We start from the raw sequence: 21,128 nt of genomic DNA, 5'->3' as shown, positions 1-21,128 counted from the left end.
ATAAGCCAGAAACCCACCATCCAACCTCATTTCTTCCCCTCTCCATAAGCAGGCTGCATTCCTCTCATCACCATCAGCATACATCCAGCCATGGTCCAGCTGCTGGCTCCTATGGTAGGGAGCAAGAGCAATAGGGGGAGGGCTTGGGGAATTGAAGGGGAAGAGTTTGGAGATCCACACTTAGGTGAGCATGAAGGCAGAGACGTAGCTAGGTGAGGCGGGAGGCACTGGGCGTGCCTGAGTCACGCATCTCTCCTGAGGGGGAGGCAGCGGGCGGACTGCCGCAAGCCCCACACTGCTTTTTCGAGCATCATGGGGCTTGTGTCTGCCCACCACCTCAACCACCCTACAGCTGAGGGGGAGGCTTCAGAGAGGCTCCACGCAGCGCACCCTGCCTTGGCTCACCCTGCCCCCATGGGCAGCTCGCTCCGTCCCCAGCTGCAGGGTGTGTGTGCCACCCCGGGCACCTGAGCAGCTAGCTACACCGTTGCCCAGACTCCTTCATCCCTCTGAGGGCAGGTCTCGCTTTGGAAAATCAGTGCCAGGGCTGTAGGAGCATCCAAGAGCCCTTATGCCACCTTCTCAAAATCTCAAAATCAGGAAGGCTCTGAGAAGGTGGCAGAGTCCACCCTCCAAAAATCAAAGCTGAACAACTTTTCATATTTGGAAATATGGCAGCCCTATGCAGTAGCAGGCAATTTACAACAATTGGTCACATAAAGCTGGTCACATAAAAATGTTTGATTCTTTTTTTTATTTTCAGTGTAGGGTACTATTGTAGAAAAACTTTTTCTTGTCTTTGTTTTAAGGATACCTGAAGAATTTGATATTTGGTAATCCGCATGGGAAATGACCTAATAGACACCTCTCAGACTAATGTGCGAATCAGAACATAGCTATCTACAGGATTTCAAACTTTGAATTTTGTGATACAGCTTTCAGGATTTAAGTGTACCAAAATACACACTTCAAAAAAAACATGTTTTGAGAAAAAATACATGTTATGATGTTATTTTGAGAGGATTTTTAAAAAAGAGATTTAAAAATAAAGAAATCCCAAACAGGCAATAACCAGTATATTTTAAGTAATAAATATTATTAGGAACTCCATTATCAGCAATGATTACAATTCCAGAGCAGTTTCTTTCTTTTTAACCCCCCCCCCCCGCTGTTTGGTTAACATTACACTATAAATAACTGAAATATGGCAATCTTTGAGGCATTGAGGCTTCTCTGTAGTGAAAAGTTCCAATATGTTGTTCATGTATTAGCATGTAAGTGAACTGAACAAAAATATGGATTTAGGCTTATGAGAATGAGAAGAACTAGAAATAGAAAGCTTTTTTTGCACTTTGTTAACAAATATATTGGTAAAGAGACAGTATTAGTACAGGGTTGTAAGAAGAAGAATCTTTCTGGATCAGAACAAAGGCCTATTCAGTCTAGCATCCTTTCCCCCACAGCCTGAGCACCTGAGAGCATGATGAAGAATCCAAAACTGACTCCTAAGCATCCTAAATTCAGTGAGTGGGACTGGCCTGAAACAGGAGGGAAGTGCAGTGGAACTGGAATGGTGATCACATCCTGGGGTCTGGACTGGACAGGAAAAGGTTGAAAGGGAATTGTGTGAAACCAGGGCCATCTTTACCCAGAGGTGCAAGGGGTGCAGGGCACCCGGTCACCGAATACTGGGGGGCACCAGATGTATGCCTACTGTATAGCGTTCTCTCTCAATTGGCAGCAGTGTAAAGCAATGGAGTGAAAGTCCCCGCCCCCCTCCTCCATCGCTCTGTTATTCCATAGCGTCAAATATTCCAGATGGGTCAGGAAACAAAAGTAGTTTTTCCGCTGTGTTGTTGTTACAGGTGAGTGATTCCCCCCCCCCAAAAAAGCCAACAACTTTGGCTTCCCCCTCCCAAATAAAGCTCAACAACTTTGAGGGGCGCTGGGTGGATCTTTGCACCCCAGCAGCACATATGCTAAAGATTCAAGAAAACAGCTCTAGCCAATACCATTTGCCTGTTCTTGTCTCATATTTATGTTATGATGCATTTATGCTTTCATAAATTCTCAGACGTGAATAAGGTTCAAATCTTAATGTGGTGTCTTGCTGCTTTATAAATATTTGCTATAAAAAAATCTACAAAGAATATGGCATTGTATCTTAAGTGTACAAGGCGGAACAGAAGTAAGAAGAAAAAGAAAATGGAGTATATCGTTTGTCACCAGTAAGGAACTTCCACATTCATGAGGGCTAGAAACATTCAAAAGAATAATGTTGAGATTCTTCAATAACTGAACAGAAGCAATATGCACCATGCCAGAAGCTAAACTGCACGATTCATGGTGCAATTGCACCCATGCAGAAAATTAACATTCCTGGTCATTATTATGATTTTTAATGGCAGTAATTTCCAGGATCTTGCTTCATTAACTATTTTAAATGATATTTTCAGTACTTGAGTTTTGCAAGGATCAACATATTATAATTGTGTGGAGATATACACAATTAAATCTGTTATACTGCACCTGATTACACAATGTTTATCAGAATAATTGTCTAGTTACATTACTGGCACCCCAAAATTCTTGTTTCTCTGTTGTCAATACAATATGAAAAACCCTAAGGTTGTGACTGACACATAAAGTGCTACAAAATAAGAACAATTATTAAGAGTAAAAAAAGTCATTCCCAGTTTAGGAAGAAGATCCATGACCAGTAGAATCTATGTCTATGACTATCTCTTCTAGGTAAGTGTGTGGCCTTTATTTTATGTCCAGAATATTGGCAAAGGCCCAATAGACCAGATGTTGCTAGAACACATTGGGGTTGCTATTCTAAATAATAATAATAATAATGCAAGATTTCCCCACAAAAAGTTGAGCCCTTTCACATATTTTATCGGGCCTCTCCCAAAAAGATATTGGGTGAGTTCATAAAAAACAACTACTGGAATCTATTTTTATACACTTTCATTTATAATAGTGCTAGTAATTTATAAATCAATAAGGGTTTTTTGTTTTTGTTTCACTATGTATTTTATCTGTGTAGAAATGATAAGAGGAATACAAAGCACACACATCCACTTAGTTTGTATGAATAGGTGATTAAATATTTGTGGGCGCCGATAAGCATCTTCCTTAAAGTATTGTTTGCCTTTCCAATTTGATCTGCTTCCCAATGAATTTACTGCCTTAGAATGTACATTCGTTTATCATAACGGTGTGTGATGCATTTGGACGGTGAAAGAAATTACAGTGTCATTTTGCTCACATTATGTACCTTCATTCTATTCACTTTGTGCCATTTCCATGCTAACTTAATGGTTACATTTTAAGGAAGCACTTTTCTTGAGGAGCATGGCAGTGACTTGACAGCTTCTGAACAGAAATAAAAATATATTACTGATAATGAGAAATGTTACACTTAAGTGTTGGGTATTAGAAAGTAGGGTAAAACAGAAAAAGTAGATTTAGTCATCAGAAAAAAATCAAGATGCAGTGATATCTTTTTGCAGAATGCACGTCAGACAACAAGACCTATAAATAACCCATTGTCTGGATTGTGAGGAAGAACTGAATAACAGTAATGGAAGAACTCCCCATGGTTTGCGCTTGATTAGCTTGGAAATAATCCAAGATACATCCCACCAAATGGGGAAATATTTCAGCATATTTCAAACCATTACGAAATGAGTAAAGGTAAAGGGACCCCTGACCATTAGGTCCAGTCATGACCTACTCTGGGGTTGCGGCACTCATCTTGCTTCACTGGCCGAGGGAGCCGGCATACAGCTTCCGGGTTATGTGGCCAGCATGACCAAGCCGCTTCTGGTGAACCAGAGCAGTGCACGGAAACACTGTTTACCTTCCCGCCGGAGCGGTACTTGCACTTGACATGCTTTTGAATTGCTAGGTTAGCAGGAGATACGAAATGAGAGGTACCACCTATTTCTGTTCCCTCAAGGCAATTTAATTGAGAAGGGTTCTTCCACTGAATTGTATACGGAAATTTAAAGAGGCTTCAGGCCCAAATATTTCTTGGATGGAGGAACAACAGGCAGTTTCTCTTTGCTGTAATCTCCCCCTTCAAATATTCCTGTTGAATGCAATTGATAAATTGGGGGCAGGGCAGACAGAAACCTATACCTGAAGTTCCTCTTTTTCCAAGGATCTTCAGTGGGAAGGACGGTTGCAGATGTTTCCAGTTTCCACATTATTAGGGTTACCACTTCTAAGCAATACCCGGAAGGAAAATGGGGGTAATAGCAAGAGTCCCTAAAGGCAAACTGAGGGGGGAAATAATTGTGAGGCAAACCACTTCTGTCTTCACTGTTTCTGCTCACAGTGACTCTGCCGGGATGCAGGAAAATGTCAACTCCCCCCAACTCACCACCCTGACATACATAAAAGGATTTGGAGTTAGCAGAACAAAAATGGGACTAGAGCTGATTATCCCCAGTCAATCACGCCTGCCCTCTCCCATCATGTATCCCTGCTCTTCCTATTGTTGTGACAGGCACTACTCACATAGCCTTGAAGGCCATCTATTTGTATTCAAATCATGTTCATCCATCCAGTAGATATTTCTGAGTGTTGTTCGAGCCCAATCCTATTTGCAACTTATACCTTCAGAACTGCTGGAGCCAAGGAGGCTTTCTACGCTGAAGATTTCACATGTGGAGAGAGGTGGGTTTTTTGCTACCCACTTTCCCACAAAATCATGCTCAAAGAGGCTCACAATGACAATGAAAAACAGGGATGCATTTCAAACAAGCACTACAAAAGCTATTTCATAATAACATAGCATATATATATATATATATATATATATATATATATATATATATATATATATTACAAAAACACATTTCAATACTTTAATTATAACAATATTACTTAAACAACATGTAGTACCCAATAGCAAAAATAACAAAGGAGCTTCACAGTTTCACCTTAATCCCATGATGTTACTAAGTGTCACCTTCCTGCACCCATTTGCAAGGCTTCCAAGGGTAAAGGTTGGGATAGTTGGAAACACCCCTCTCATGATGCTGCTCATAGTCCCTCTCCTACAGCAGTTTCTTCTAAGGCTTCTCCCTAATGGCATAATTTAAGCTCCATCTAATTGTCATCATCCGGGGATCGAAAGGCCAGCTGGCTAGCCCCCAGGTGGATCGTCTCCTTCCAGCTGTGCCGCTGCGAAGATCCGTCGACCTCTGGCTCTGACATAAATCAGTGACCCGAGCCTCCCAGACTTGGGCACACTATACTTAGCAGTGTAAACTGCACAACGGAAAAGACTGAAGCTTGTGAATACATACTATTAACTACAGATTTATTAAACATAAATCAAGACAAAGAAACATGTTGTCTCTCCCTGCCGTCTCCTCGGAGAGTCAAAGCAAAAGCAATACAGCGGAAGTTCCATTTACGCCAGCAAACTGTGCTGGAATGTAAACAGACATATGACACATAACAACCCCATATCTGCAACTAAAGGTGAATGGAAAATCCCAACACTAATATCAGTACAGCGAACGCCTCTTGATGACTCAAGTAAGCAAAACATGCAATGTAAATACAGAAGACAAAACCAGCAAAGTCGAATTGCTGTGGGGGTAGGGGGGGACTAAAAATCTAGCACTGGCCCAAAATAGGTGTGGTTGTGTTCCAATCCACAAGCAGGTTTGGGGCCACTGGAATAGATTGGTCTGTTGTAAAAAGCTGACCAAACCTATTTCTCCACCATCCCTATCCATACACACACACATAAAATGAGAATAAAAAAACAAGGTGGTTGTCAGTGCCACAAAATATACTGAGATCTGAATGTATTCTCAACAATCACCACCTTTTCTTCCTAATATATATTTTTAATGTCACAGAGAAAACACTGCATAATCATTCCGTTGTGTATAATAATGGCAGGCTGCTGAATTGCAGTGTATATTTCAATATGAAAGGGCCATGGTCATATGAACAAGCTACAGGTCATATTACTCTCAGAGTACTGAAGGAAACGAAGCAATTACTGAAATAGCATGGTGCACTATTTCCTATTGTAATCTAATATGAAGATTTTTCTAGCACCTGCACATCTTTAAGTAAAATTGCATGCCTTTAAGCTTTTATAAGTCATTAGTTTGGGAATGGTGCCCTTAAAGCTGTTAAACTGAATACATCATAAAAGTGACATTTTGTGGCTTGAGAAGTACTGTTCCCGTAGTGCTAAACTCACTGCTAAGAAATATCAATGGTCATAAAAATTGTCTGTTAACAATCTTGAAAGGTCAAGTATCTTTGCTTGTATAAAATAATTCCCCCTCCAAGAGTTCTCCATTGGGAATCCAGAGGCATAAAAAGATTGGGATTCTTAAAAACTATATGTACCAAATTTACTTCTTCAAATTATTTATGGTGATTTTCAGGATATGATGCTCTGAAAAATTTGGTTCAAAGTAAGCAAAATATGCAGTTGAAGTGGTTTGTGAAAAACATGAGAATAATTGACCCAATGTAGCAAGATAGCTTTCTTTTGAGAAATCTATTCCGTTGAGCTCTCTGTAATTTGCTGTAGATTTGAAAAGTCAACTTAAATTATAGGCTTTTAACTCTAGGGTTGATATAATAACCAATGAAGTGACTAGGGGAATTATATCTAGGTACCAGAAAGGACATAGGTAATGTACATAAACATAATGTGCATTTATTGGGAAGATATAGGCCATTTGGCTTACCACCATGTGCGCAAGCAATAAAGCAAAAACATGCATGTTGTGATATACACTAACATTTTGTGATGTACACTATTGCATGGCCAATTGTCAGAAGCACACCACCCAGCAAGTTAAATAAGACACAGGACATCAGTTTTGGGATGAAATAGGCCACAGCTTTATTGATTACAGATGTAAGCCGAATTTGGTGAAGGCATTGGATTTGCATCTGAGATCAACCATCCCATCTGCTGGATGGTAATGGGATGTGTTGACCCTGGAAAGGAGATTGCCCCCCCCATATTGAGTTTGATGCTCCGTCCAGGACAGGTGCCAGCTTGTGATGGTGATTGGCCCCTCTGAAATCATGCACGTGACATCAGGACGTTGGGAAGAGCCAGGGTGGAGCCATATGTGGCAGCAGTACAGCTTCAATGACTAGTGGCTCCTGCTGCTCCTGCTACTGCCACCTGCTTGAACCCTCCTTCCCCTCTGTGGCAGGAAGAGGAAGACAAGGAGTCGCCCCTAAAACTGCACCATGCTTGTTTCTGCACTTGGCCTCTTCCAACTCCTGATATTTTTGGACATTGCAGGGCCTCCCAAAATATTGGGGTAGTCAAAAGAGCTTGGCCCCCAGGATTTGGTGCCCCTGCTCCAGGGCCACCTCAGGCACCCTTAGCAGGGTACGCAAATGTTAAAGATCCAGACTAATGCCTTAATGTCCAAAGTTGGGACAATTGCTATGAGAAAGGCAAAAACCTGAAGCCAGGACAATTAGTCTGCAGGGAAAGTTCCTCCCTGACCCAGAATATGATAACCAAATATTCCACAGCAAGGTCCTAGCATATTCAACATGCTCATCTTTGGGCAGGACCACAACACAATAGGGCAGGACAGTGGGAAATCCAGCACCATCCCAAAGAGGGCCAGAGCCTGGGAGGCACTCACAGAGGGTGCAGAGTGAGCTTCAGCCAGGTCTCTGCCTACCATCAGCTTCTCCAGCCCTGACTGACACACATCATAGGCACCTTTGGTGCATCATAATGTTACTCACGGATGCCATGGGGCTTGCTGACATGATGCAAGCACACCCCATGGAGTATGTGCATGGCTGCCATAAAACTTTTAGGAGGCCAGCCCTTCATTGAAAATTTTCCAGGGACCCCTGCCCCCCCACCTTGGCACACCTGTCCCTGAAGAGCCCCTGGATCTGGTCCATGACTACCCATTCAAGAGCCCTGCTTGAAGGGAGATTGGCAACTGGCTGCTAATTTCTCAGATTTTCTGAATCCAAGGACGATATATTAAGGAGTGGTTTTACCACTGCCTCCCTCAAGCAGGGAGGGACTACCTGCTCTTACAAGGAGGCATTAATCATTCATACACACACACATACACACGGTTTGTCCTCATCAACTGCCTCTTGGAGGTAACAACATTTTAAGAATACTTCTTAAACAACAGAAAGCGACATATTTATAAAATGCTGATCACTAAGAAAATGGGGAAATGGGACATCTGCGCTAAATATTTCTTTTAAACCAGCCTCCCTAAGAGAATGAAGAATGCACTATTGCCCCATTACACCCTTGATCCAGGTTCAAAATGAGAGAGAGAGAATTTACAATGCCAGCAAATATACGTTTGCTAACACATGGCAAATTAAAAAGAATATCTGGCATCGCTAAAAATCTCTTACTGTTCATCAAGTTGGTATCCTGCTGGAGTGCCTGCTTTCCAAACAGCTGTTGCACTAATCACACTCTCTGATTCTAGCTATAGATAATTATAATTTATTTTCTCCTGTATGTGACAAAATTCAGTGTTCTGTATTCATAGCAGAAATTTGTTAATACAAATTTAATTTAAGAATACATACTTATGGCACTAGCATATTTCCGGGAGAGCTGTACTAGCTATAACAAATGGAATTTGCCCTACTAAATGCCATATCTGGATGAAAAAGTATGAGCTCTGATTGTGAATAACTCTCTCTTTCTAACTCACTGGAATATAGTTCCTGCTCTGTCAGCAAAAACAGGTCTAGTGAAAGTGAGAAAATTGCCGCTTTATTTTCCAAGAATCAAATAAATTTGAAAAAGTGCATATTTTACATCCTAGCTCAGTTCACTAGCAGAAGCAATAATTGCATTTATCATGCCATTATACAAACTAATTTATCCATGTAAGGCTATCTTTGTTTCAATGGATATTCTCAGATAGATGCAACCTGATTATGTAAGTCAGTCCACAACAAAATAAGGATGGAATGAGCAGCTAATTTTGCCCTCAGTCAGTGGTATATTTCACCTTGTTGCATGCCATTGTATCCACTGTGTGATGTTCTGCTGCATCCTGTTTTGTGCATTTGATGGATACTGTTTACATAAAACACACTTTTCAGTGCACTCACTTGCAAAATATGCATATTGCACACATCTTTTATGTGCACACTTTTTGTATATAAAAATCCAATGAACTGTGCCATTTGATAGAAATGGCTTCCTCTCTCAAATATTATCTTTCAAACTGTGAGGGACATGGAGGAGCCCTGACATGTCAAATGTAGGGTTAAACACATGACTCTATAGGCTCTTTGTGTCCATGTTGCTCCTTTGTGAGAGTAGTAAGGGAGGCCCTGTTGTTGGTGTCACCTCTGGTTTTGGGACCATGGTCTCTGCTTCCTTGAGGAAGGACTTATGGCAAGAAGTCCCCACCATGGGGGATGTTGGGCATGCATGACATCACACATGTGGCACCCCACCAGGATGCATGGGAACCTGTCGAGATGCTCTGGCGGACAGTGCAAAGGGAAAAAATCACCCTCCAAGGCTCCTGCCCATCCCAGCGCTTGGGCGATGGCAGTGGGCGCCATGGAGGGTGCCAGCACTCACCCAGGGGGGTGGCAGGGGATGGCAGCCCCCTTAATACTGGGGTGCAGCACCCCCTGCCTCAAAATATTGAGGGGGCTGCAGCCCTTCACACCCCATATGCCCGGTGCTGCTGCTGGCAAGAGATGATTGCACCTCACAGCATTTGGTAATAATGTGTTTGCCAAGTATGCCTTCCACAGAGTACAGCACATGAGAAATACACCATATTGCTATGCAAAACATCAAATATGGTTTTGGCCTGCATGCCACAGCTGCCATCATCACTACAAGATGGATGGGAATTTCTTAAAGGTGAAATATTAATCAAGCATCTGGAAACAAAGCTTTATGAGGAATGGTTGAGGGACCTGGGTATGTTTAGCCTGGAAAACAGGAGACTGAGAGGAGATATGAAAGTGATCTTCAAATATCTAAAGGGCTGTGACACGGAAGATGGAGGAAGCTTGTTTTTTCCTGCCCTGGAGGCTAGGACCCAAACCAATGGTTTCAAGTTATGAGAAAGATGATTCTGACTAAACATCAGGAGGAACTTAGATTCTTTGCATTGGGGGTTTTTAAGCAGAGGTTGGATCTGCCATGGATGCTTTAGTTGAGATTTCTGCATTGCAGGGGGTTGGACTAGATGACCCTCAGGGTCCCTTCCAACTCTACAATTCTATGTTTCTATACCACCTAGTTGGCACTGACCCATTATATGGCCTTCTCTGTGATGGTTTCCCATTTCTGAAATGCCATCTCTGTACCTGTCTCCTTTGGCGATTTTCAGAATAAATGTAAGAATGTAAAATTTTAAAAGGTAAAGGACCCCTGACAGTTAAGTCCAGTCGCAGATGACTCCGGGGTTGTGGCACTCATCTCGCTTTACTAGCTGAGGGAGCCGACATTTATCCACAAACAGTTTTTCCGAGTCATGTGGCCAGCATGACTAAGCTGCTTCTGGCGAAACCAGAGCAGCTCACGGAAACGCCGTTTACCTTCCCGCCGGATTGGTACCTATTTATCTACTTGTGCTTCAACGTGCTTTTGAACTGCTAGGTTGGCAGGAGCAGGGACCAAACAATGGGAGCTCACCCTGTCGAAAGGATTCGAACCGCCGACCTTCTGATTGACAAGCCCAAGGCTCAGTGGTTTATACCACAGCGCCACCTGCATCCCATGTAAAATTTAATTTGGGTTTAAAAGAGTTTAGACAAATTCATGGAGGAGAGGGCTATCTATGACAACTAGCCACAATGGCTGTGCTCTGCCTCCACAGATGGAAAGAGCAATGTTTCTTAATACTAGTTGTTGGAAACCACAGAAGAGGAGAGTGCTCTCATGTTCAAATTCTACTTGCTGGTCTCCCACATGCCTCTGGTCTGCTAGGACTAGATGGGCCATTGACCTAATCCAGCAGGCTCTTTGTGTCTTATTGCAGCGAACAATTTGTTCTCTCAGGGTAGAAGAAGCAGCCATTCTCTAACTCTGGTATAGTTATTGTTATCAGAAGCGAGTCATACCTTTTTCATTGCTTCTGCTCCACTCTATTTTTTAAAACTCCTATCGTGAAATATCCCACTGTATATATAAATCAAGAAATCCAGATAAGTTCTTGTCAGGACCACTGCATGCTGCGTTAGTACTGTCAGATCAAATATGTGGTTACCTGAACACTTCTCTTTGACAATGACGGAAAAGTGTGGTCTGAGAGCTTCTTAAGCAAAGCTTGAGTTTAGGGTGTTATTCAGACATATTTGCCAGCTTCAAACATAGGTGGGAGGCTGAGATTGTCTATTTCATGCTGTGCTCCTGAGTCATTCAAACTCTCTCAGAAGCATAACATTCCATCTATTCATTCATTTAAAAACATTTTATACACCACCTTTCACCAAGACTGGTTCCAGAGAAGTTTACACAATTAAAACATCGCAACAACAAAACATATAAAATTACTAGCAGATAAAACAGCCATCTGCAAGATTTAAAATGCCTAAAATGTAAACGCCTAAGAGGATTTGGCTGATGCCTGAAAGAAAGCAGTGTTGGTGCCAGATGAGCCTCTCTAGGGAGGGTGTTGCATAAACAGGATGACAAACCCGAAAAGTCTTTCTGTCTAGTTGCCACCTGCTTTGTGTCTGTTTGACAAGGAGGGAACAGAGAGGAGCCCTCAGCTGATGGTCTAAGAGTGCAGGCAGGATGGCATGGGGGAAATGCAGTCCTTCAGATACCTGGTCCTAAGTCCTTAGGGATTTTAAAAGTCAATACTAGCACTCGTTTGAGAGCAGCCAGACAAGCCAGGGAGTTCCTTTGCACTAGCAAAATATGAAATGAATTTGGCATACATGGCAGATGCATTCTGTACAAACTGAAACTTTTGAAATATATTCAAAGGCAATCCCATCTATAGAAAGAATGGGGGACCTTTGGCCCTCCAGATGCTATTGCATTACATGTTCAATCCGCCCTGAGCATTGGTAAAGCTAACTGGGAATGATGGGAAGTAAAGTCCAGGAAAATCTGGCGGACCACAGGTTCCTCATCCCTGTGTTACAGTAATCCCATCAGGTTATCATTGCATAGATAACCATCGCCAGGTTGTCTCTGCCTCTCCAAGAGCTTTTGAACAAGACAAAGTTGATAGAAGGTACTCTGGGCGATAAATGTCTAACTTGAAATTAAAAAATATATACTTTCTGTGTTTTAACACGTCAGGTGTGAATTTTGAATGTGAAAGTTTTATGTTGAAAATGTTTTCTATTAGGATGTTATATTAGGATGGTGGTGATAATGACAACAACAAAGTTGGTTCTAGGAGAATCACCAGGCTGTGAACTTTTTCCTTCAAAAGGAGTGAAACTGCCTCAGGAGGTGGTGGACTCTCCTTCCTTGGAAGTTTTAAAGTAGATTTTGGATGGCTATCTGTCATGGATGCTTCAGCTGAGATTCTTGCATCACAGGGATTGGACTAGATGACTGGGGTACTTTCCAATTATACAATTATATTATTCTACTATTATTCTACTATTCCTTTCAGAATAGGGTGCATACCATCTTCCTGAACCTGGGAACCAAATTCCCACAATTCCTCTGTCTTCTCAGAATTTAGTTTCAGCCTGGAATAGTAGAGGCAGCAATCACTCCTTGGATGGAATGTGGGACGTGTCATGCTTGCCAGAGGACAGAGAAGTGCAAAGATGACTATGATGAGAAAACCTTTGGAATTCTGTTTTACAGATGTAAATACTGGTTTGAAACAAAACATTCAGAGAAAAGACAGCTGAGTTCTAGTTGCCACCATTACTGTTATCACACATTTAAAGAAAAATCAGTTGTAGCATATGTAGGAGTCCAGAAGATGGCTAAATAAATAACAGATGTATCACTTGTTCAAAGAACAGGTGGAACCTATGATCTTTCGGCACAAACAAAAATTCATGGGTAGGATAAGATATGCTAAAGGGCTGGAAATGATTCACTGCTTTCTAGGCAAGCAAGGCAGCTACAGAATCATAATTTTCCCTCAAGCAATTACAGGTTAAATCAATATAGTGACCTCACTAAAATGACTTGTGTGGTGAAAAGTAACGCAAGATACCATGTATAAATAATGAAAAGGCTAAAAGCTGGGAATCATTTACTATACATATTTTAATTACTTACATGTTTATACTTTAAATTCTTTTTTTATTTATTGTTTCATTTACAGTTAGAAGTGAAAAACTACACCTAGACTATATTAGTGTTGTGTGCTACTTTATTCCCTCCAAACTATTTACTTTTACAGAATACCACCGACATCAGTTAATTAGCAGCATAGTTAAACACCCAGGGTAAATAATTTCACTACATTCCCAGTTTCAGGTTTGTTTGTGTCTACTCATGAAAAGTAGCTTTCTCATGGGTAGTCCCTTACAGCCAACAAGTCCTTGTTTTTCAGGCAGACACTCTGGTTTTGGACAGCCTGCACCTTTAAGAGCTGGAACTTTCCTCCAGTAGGGGCATGACAGTTACAATATATTCAGATGTGTACATGCATATTTATAGAAATGTATAAATATCAATACAATCATCCTCATTATTATATTGCTGATAGTAGGAGATACCCTGATAAGCAGTCAACTTTTTAAATAAGGTGATTGAACAAGGCTAAAAAGAGAACAAAGTGAATAAACTGGAACTGGAACCGGACACAGGTTAGAGCTCACCTTTGAGCCTACCAAGTGGCAATAGCAACGGCGAAGAGGACCTTCTTCACCGCCTGTCTTGCATCTGCAGAAAACAGCAGCAGAAGACTCTTTCAGGTGGTTCATCACTTAACCAGCTGTGCCATCGGGGCCTGATAAGGCTCCCAAAATCTCCTGCAATGATTCTGCAAAGGTTTTTTGCAGATAAAGTCGCTCAGATTTGGAAAGAGGTAGCCTCCACTGTGGGAGCAGGGCCAGGGCGCGAGAGTGCTAGAGTCCTGCCTAGTCAAGTTGCATGGAATGAATTCCAATCTGTTACCTCTGAGGATGTGGACAGGCTGCTTGGACAAGTGAAACCAACCACCTGTCTCATTGATCCTTGCCCATCCTGGCTAATAAAAGCAAGCAGGGAAGAGCTGGATGATGGGCTCTGCAGGGTGGTGAATGCTTCCCTCTGTGAGGGAATCTTTCGAGCCCTGCTGAAAGAGGTGGGCATTAAACCACTTCTTAAAAAAAAAAATTGGACCTGGCTGATATGGCCAACTATTGCCCAATCTCAAATCTTCCATTCTTGGGCAAGGTGATTGAGCCACAATTTTATTCTGTTTTTAATGTTCTGTTGAAAGCTGCCCAGAGCCAGAAGAAGAAGAAGAAGAAGAAGAAGAAGAAGAAGAAGAAGAAGAAGAAGAAGAAGAAGAAGAAGAAGAATTTAAAATTGCTATGGTTGCAATCCTATACACACCTGTGAATAAGTCCCATCAAGTTCAAAGGGGCTTAGGTCTGAGTAATATATCACTTGTATATATCGTGCTGTGTGCCTGCAATTTTATGTACATTTACTTGCATAGAACCTAGACTTAACCACCTACACATACAATAAGGATTCCTCTGCACACTTATGTAGAAATACATGCCAACCTTACTTGCTGAAATTCCATCTTCTACATAATTGTCCAGCAGCCCTGTCCTCATTTTCTCCTTCTCTAAATTGAAGTCAGTGGGTGTTTTTTCAGAGTAAAGCACACACAGAATCACACTGCAAGTCTACAGTCCAAAACATTCTTATTCAGGAACCAATGAGCAGAATTCACAGGGATCCTCCCCACAAGAATGGTTGCTTAAGCTAGCCTTGTGTATTTCCTGTGCATTGACTTTGGGGCAGCAGTTCTCAACCCCCAACCCCACCCACCATCCACAAGTCCACTTGAACATTGCCAGAGGTCTTGGTAGTTTGTAAACTGCAACAGCTGTCCCTTGAAATTCATACTTCTCCAAGTTGTGCAATGAAGTTCTCCAGACAGTTAATACATACAAAAATGTTTATAGTAGAATAAAGTGTGCAAAAATGTATATAGTAAGGGAAATAAGTTACAAATATGCATTACATTAGGATAAAATGCTTAGCTGAAATGAGAACAGTAGGAGAATTCTGCACTAAAATCCTGGTTAATTTCATAAAAAACTTGTAAAAATCCAAACTGATAAGGAAATGTGGAGATCTGAATGTAAGATTTGAAAAATGAGAAACAGAGAATAGCTTGGGTGAGTCCATTTGAATTGTTGGCCTCCCTCACTTTTTAAGAACCCCAATCCCAAAGCTTTCTTGAGTGTACAAAACTAGTTCTGTGGGGGGTTTTTTGCATCCCAGTAATTGTTTACTAGCTTTACACTCTGAATGCTGGCATTTAAAAATTATCAAGACATTCAAATTAAAGTAGATGTAACTGATGGCATATTCCACATGTTAGCATATTCTGAAGCATTTTAGCATCTTCGTTGTTTTAATTTTAAATGTTAGAATCTGAGTGTTATGGAATTATAAAATCAGAAGGCACGAATGTTTGTCAATAGATGTAGTATAGTTGGTAACCCACATAGGCCCTAAGACACTGTGATCTTTCTAATCAACAAAGTTTAAGGTTTAAAATCTCATTAGCATTGCCTGAGTCAGCATCATTAAAGATCATCCTAATGAGCGTAGCATATTTGAGTGTAATGGCTGATATTTATGTTTATAAGCACAACAGGGGAAAACAGAACAGTAAAATCTGTTAATCTGCTAATTCTGGACCATAAATCATTCTGCTTTTATCTCTTGAGTACATAGCATTATATCATTTGCAAATTAGCATTTCCACTTCCTCCCCTCTCCCCAAAATACACATAAAGTCATGATGTCAGCTAATTAATTCTACAAAACAATTGTACCAAAGATCATATGTGCACATAATCCAGTGACTTCTCGGAATGCATGTGCTTTGCAAAGAATTATTTAAAAGACATGCTTGTAAAATTTCAAAGCAAAGATATAGTCCAGTGAAAGGTAAGCAATTGATCTCACTAACTTCAGCGGGGAACAAATTAAACATACTGAAAGTAATGACACCCCAAAGTGCTTAATTTTGACAATATTTTGACAATATTGCACCCAATTTCAGCAACAAGGGTTTGGGGTTTTGTTTTGTTTTTTTAAAAAAGAAATGTGTGTATTTGGAGACTGTCTGTGGTGTACTAAAAGGAAGTTTACAGAGCTGAAAAACCATTTACTGCAGTTTCAGTCATATGAAAGCTTTGATCTTTGGATAAGAGAAATGCTAATGTGCAAGCAAGAAAGGTAGTAGATAATATACTATCAATTGTTAAATGTTTGCTATGTCACTGACTCTCCAGCAGGTGCCAGTGATACTCATGGAAGCCAACTTTACATGTTACATGTTAATGAATGCTGTTTGGTAGAAAGAATTCACATTTCCACAGATTAAAAAAATTCAGAGGTAACCTGATCTCTCAGCACTGGTTGCCTTCACTTGACACTTTAATGGCAAATCATGTGAATTAGTACCAATAAAAATCAGTATCCATATTAAATACCCACTCAAAGTCATGGTACACCAATTGATACAGTGACATTAGATGTTAAGGAAGGCTCAGTCCCTTAATTTTATATCATGCAGTGATATGTTGGTGGATTTTCCTATCTCGTGTATTTATTATTATTTATTTAGCACATCCGAAACTTCCTCTGAAATGTTCAGAGCAAGATATACCATTCCCCTTCTCCTGTTTAACCTCACAGTAATTTGCAGGGCAGGATGAGAAAGAGTGTCTGGCACAAAGTCACTCAATGAGCTTCATGACCGAGTGCTCATTCGTGTTGTCCCTGCTCCTAATGTAACATCTTCAACATCACACTGGGTTTTTTCATGTGAAGTGATATGAATGTTCAGTCTGCTTTGCTTTATATGGTTCTGCCTGATGGAAGGCCCTGCTGTTGAGAGGCTCTTGGAGTAAGTAGGAAGAAGCTGATGACCAACAGAAGATTGCCTACTCCTTAACTGAAAGAGAGCTGGGCAAAATATATTATTCTCACTCTACATAGTAAGTAGGAAGATAATTTATACAGAGGCAGACCATTGGTTCAAGTAGCTCAGGATTATCTAGCCTAGATTATGACCCTCCATGTGTTTTCGAGATTCTACTGCCATTATCTCAGTTGGAGTCCTATCTGGTTTCCCATCAACATCTGGAAAGCTCCAGAATGGCTTCCCCTGCTGAACCCTGACAGGCAGCAGCTCAGCAGAGTTTTGACTAAGAATCTTTCCCAGCCCTGCCTGGAGGTGCTGGGGATTGAAACTGGGGCATTCTGTAGGCAAAGCAGGAGCTACGGCCTGTCCCTTAAGATGCATTAAAACACACACACTATTCAAAGGAAGTGTTCCTGGCCCTGTGGGAACAGAGCAACCCTGCCTGTCTTCCTTTGCCATGCACTAAATGAAGAGATCATAAACTATCCTAATGAATATTTAGTTGTTGCATCTTAATCCCACAGTTCTATCAGCATACCCATGGCAGCAAGCAGAGATGGTGAAGAAACATACAAACCAAACAATGTCATAAGTAAACTAATAAAAACAATAACTTCATGAAACACGATAAGCAGAGGCACTTAGATCATGTCTGTAAAATGCATTGCCACCCTCACCCCCAAAGCCAAGTGAAAGAAACAAAAAGAGCAACTCAATACACTTGCCATTCAATGGGGGGGGGGGGGCAAACTGATTTTAACAACCATTGTTCAAACAGCCAATCTGATCCTTGCAAAACAACTGAAAATCAGTCCCTAAACTGCCAGAGATCGAGGATAATCTGCTCCAGACAATGGTTATGAAACCAGATATTATTTTATTACCATAAGAGACATGACTAGCTACATTATGTGATTGTTATTTAGATGTTCTAAAATGAAGATTAAGTAGCCAAATGAATACACCAAGATGTTCATTATGCTTCTTTCCTTTTCCCTGCTTTTCCCCAACACATAGTAGATGCTCTAGGAAAAAAGAAAATCTGTGAATAGAACAGGTTGCATAATGTAATCAAGAATAAAATAAAAGGATAGATGATGTTCTGTATGAAACAGGTAGGGCTAGATATGAGCAATGTGGAGATAGCAGAATGGAATTAAGTGAAGATAACAAAAGCTAATACAGAGAATGGAAATAAATTGCAGAAGAGGTGAACATAATTAAAACTTTCTCCCCAAGTACCTAAGAAACTTGAGATTAGGGAAGGAGAAACTCACCCTCGGAGAGATTGCAAGAATAATACCCTGACTGCTGAGACAGGTATGATGATAAAAATTAATGAACCTATTTCTTCAGTATTCACAGTAGTGAAAGTGGGGTAGGAATGGGGATGGGGAAGTCTTTCAATTCAGTTCACATTTAAAGGCAAAGCTACCTAAAGCAACCTTTACGAAACCATACACAAACCGAAACACAGACGGCCTTCAAAATTTTCACTTCTTTGAATTTTGCGATTCCATTTTCCAGCCTAGTGATGTGTACATAGAAATGCATGTATTGGTGAAAGTAACTTACAGAAATGCATTATATTTTCAGAAATTGCATTGCAAAATTGTATACATTATGGAAAATTGTATATGAACATGTGAATATTAAGAGAAAATTGCACTAAAATGATGGTGAATTTTCATGAGGACTTTCTTTTTAAAGTAAATCACAAACAGGTGTGGAACTAAACTTATGAACCTGAATAAACGAGGAACTTAGAGAAACTAAAACTGACAGATTTGCCCATCTCTACGCAGGGAGGGGTATGTGCAAGATAAAAAGAAAAAAATAGCAATGGACCCACTCGAACAGATGTTGAAAAGGAAAAAAAATCAGCGAGTATATTAAACTACAAGAAAACCACCTGAGAATTCATAATGGTTAAGAAGGTAACAAGCCTTGACACCAAGCAGCAGCTTATTCAATCAGGTGCTTATAATAACATGAAATAGCCCTGGAAATCAAATCTCCAGTTTATGTGTAAATCAAGTGTGTCAATGTAGATATTATTATACAGGATGATTAGCTAATAAGCCCATTGAAAGCTTTGTTGAGGCATCAGAGCAACACTGAACAAATATAACTATATGAAAAATAAATGAACTATTTGTTAAAATAAAATCATTGGCCCCTTAGGATTGTATTGGGCAAACGCACAGAAAATGTTTCATAATGGACAAATCCATCTATTCTTTCTAATCCCCTGACTTCAATAGTCACTTCTGTGCAGTTTATACCTTAGGATTTATAGCATCCTGTCCTCAACATGCCCAGATTGGTTATACTGTTTTCCTTATTCTTCTGGTCTTCTCCAAACCCATAAGAATAGGATCCTGCCACTTATTATGTCTAGCTATGGCAACACCATTGCTGTAGGGTGTGGAAAATATGTGTGCCAATCAAACTGGAGCTTTTTCTTCTTTAACTCAAGGTATTTTAATCAAATTATGTATTTTTTATAATAATTGTATTGGTTTATACAGTTTTTCAAACATAACAACATTGTTAAATAATAAAAATAAAAATACATATTTGGCTATATAAGCCTGTGACTTCCCTCCCCAGCCCCCCGCCGACTGATGGTTTTCATACTTATTCTCTAATCCTGAAATTGATTATATTTTATTATTGTTAAATCATTTTTTTATAAATTAATTGTAAATTACTCTTAATAATAAGTGATACTTTTATCCTTGCAAAACTTCTTGCAACCTTACTAACGGTGTCAGTTGTTGACAGTTGTCTTTCAGATACAACATTAATTTATTCCAGTCATTCAGAAAAGTCTGGTTCTGCTGGTTCCTAATTTCCCCCCTCAATTTTGCCAATTTGGCATAGTCCAATAGTTCATAGTGTCTGGTCAAGGCACAAAGGTGCTTCTTGTCTTGTTTGCATACAACCAGAAGGGGAGAAATCCTGATCCCATGGAGAAGAAAATTCAAAAAAACTGCAAATATTCATTCACCGTTTGCAAATGAGGAATTTCAAATACTTATTTGTCTGTTGTATGATGTGATGTATTGCTGCAGTATCCTGGATATTAAATAAAAAGTGGCAATTTAGAATCTTTTGGCTTAAAGGAAGTAGCATTTAAAGGTGATATCAGATTGAGAATTTTAGCCAGGTTTAAATGCATCAAGATAAGTTTTAAAATACATATTGAGAGAGAGAAATTTACTGCTATGTATTTAAGTGTCTTTATGTATTCCAATTTATGTGTGTGTGTTTTCAAATATGTGTGTTCATATATTTAATATGCATTTAATTGTGAATCTGTGCAGTTTTTTTTTTAAAAAAACATGAATTTAGAAATGGTCTGGAACACCTATCTCTACAGTCTCCCTCATCACATCTGAATTGTGACAATGTTCTCATTAATCTCACTTGTGATACTTAAGAAGCATGGAGTGCCTTGTCATAATGGTCTCTGCTGAACTTGACTTTGCCCTTTACAATGTCATGACCCTAAAACATAACAATCTCAGAAGTGGAATAAAACATTTCATTCCTGGTAAACAAAACTGTTAATGTCTATTAACAACCCCACAATAAGTCCCTTTTCCCCATCTCTTTTTGTCTTTCTTGTTCACGTTATCTCCTTGAGTGGTTCAAGATGACTGAAGTTCAGTTACGGATCAAACACTTAAAGCGATACTTTCAAGTACCAGACATCAGCTATTCTTATTAACATTTTGCAGATAATTTCCTACTTTGCTGCTTTAAAAGCTTTTTTCTAGTGCCTTCTTTGTTGTTTTCTTTAAATATCAGATACAGTAGGTTGTAAGAAACCATCACGAATTATTTGAAGATAATTACATGCCAGGGTGCCCTTGAGAAGAACCAAGTGTTTTGTGAACTCTTTGTTCAAGCTGATTAATACAGTGCATAGAGCAATGTATAGAAGTATTATTTGGTGGGTATTTGGTGACATATAGGTCATAAGTTGTTAATTGCCTTTGATGACTTCACACTGCAATAAACATCAGTAGGGTATACCTC

Source organism: Podarcis melisellensis, assembly GCF_964234715.1.
Source record: "Podarcis melisellensis genome assembly, chromosome: 9".
Taxonomy (NCBI): Eukaryota; Metazoa; Chordata; class Lepidosauria; order Squamata; family Lacertidae; genus Podarcis; species Podarcis melisellensis.
The sequence above is the reverse complement of the archived record's forward strand: the minus strand, read 5'-3'. Positions refer to the sequence as shown.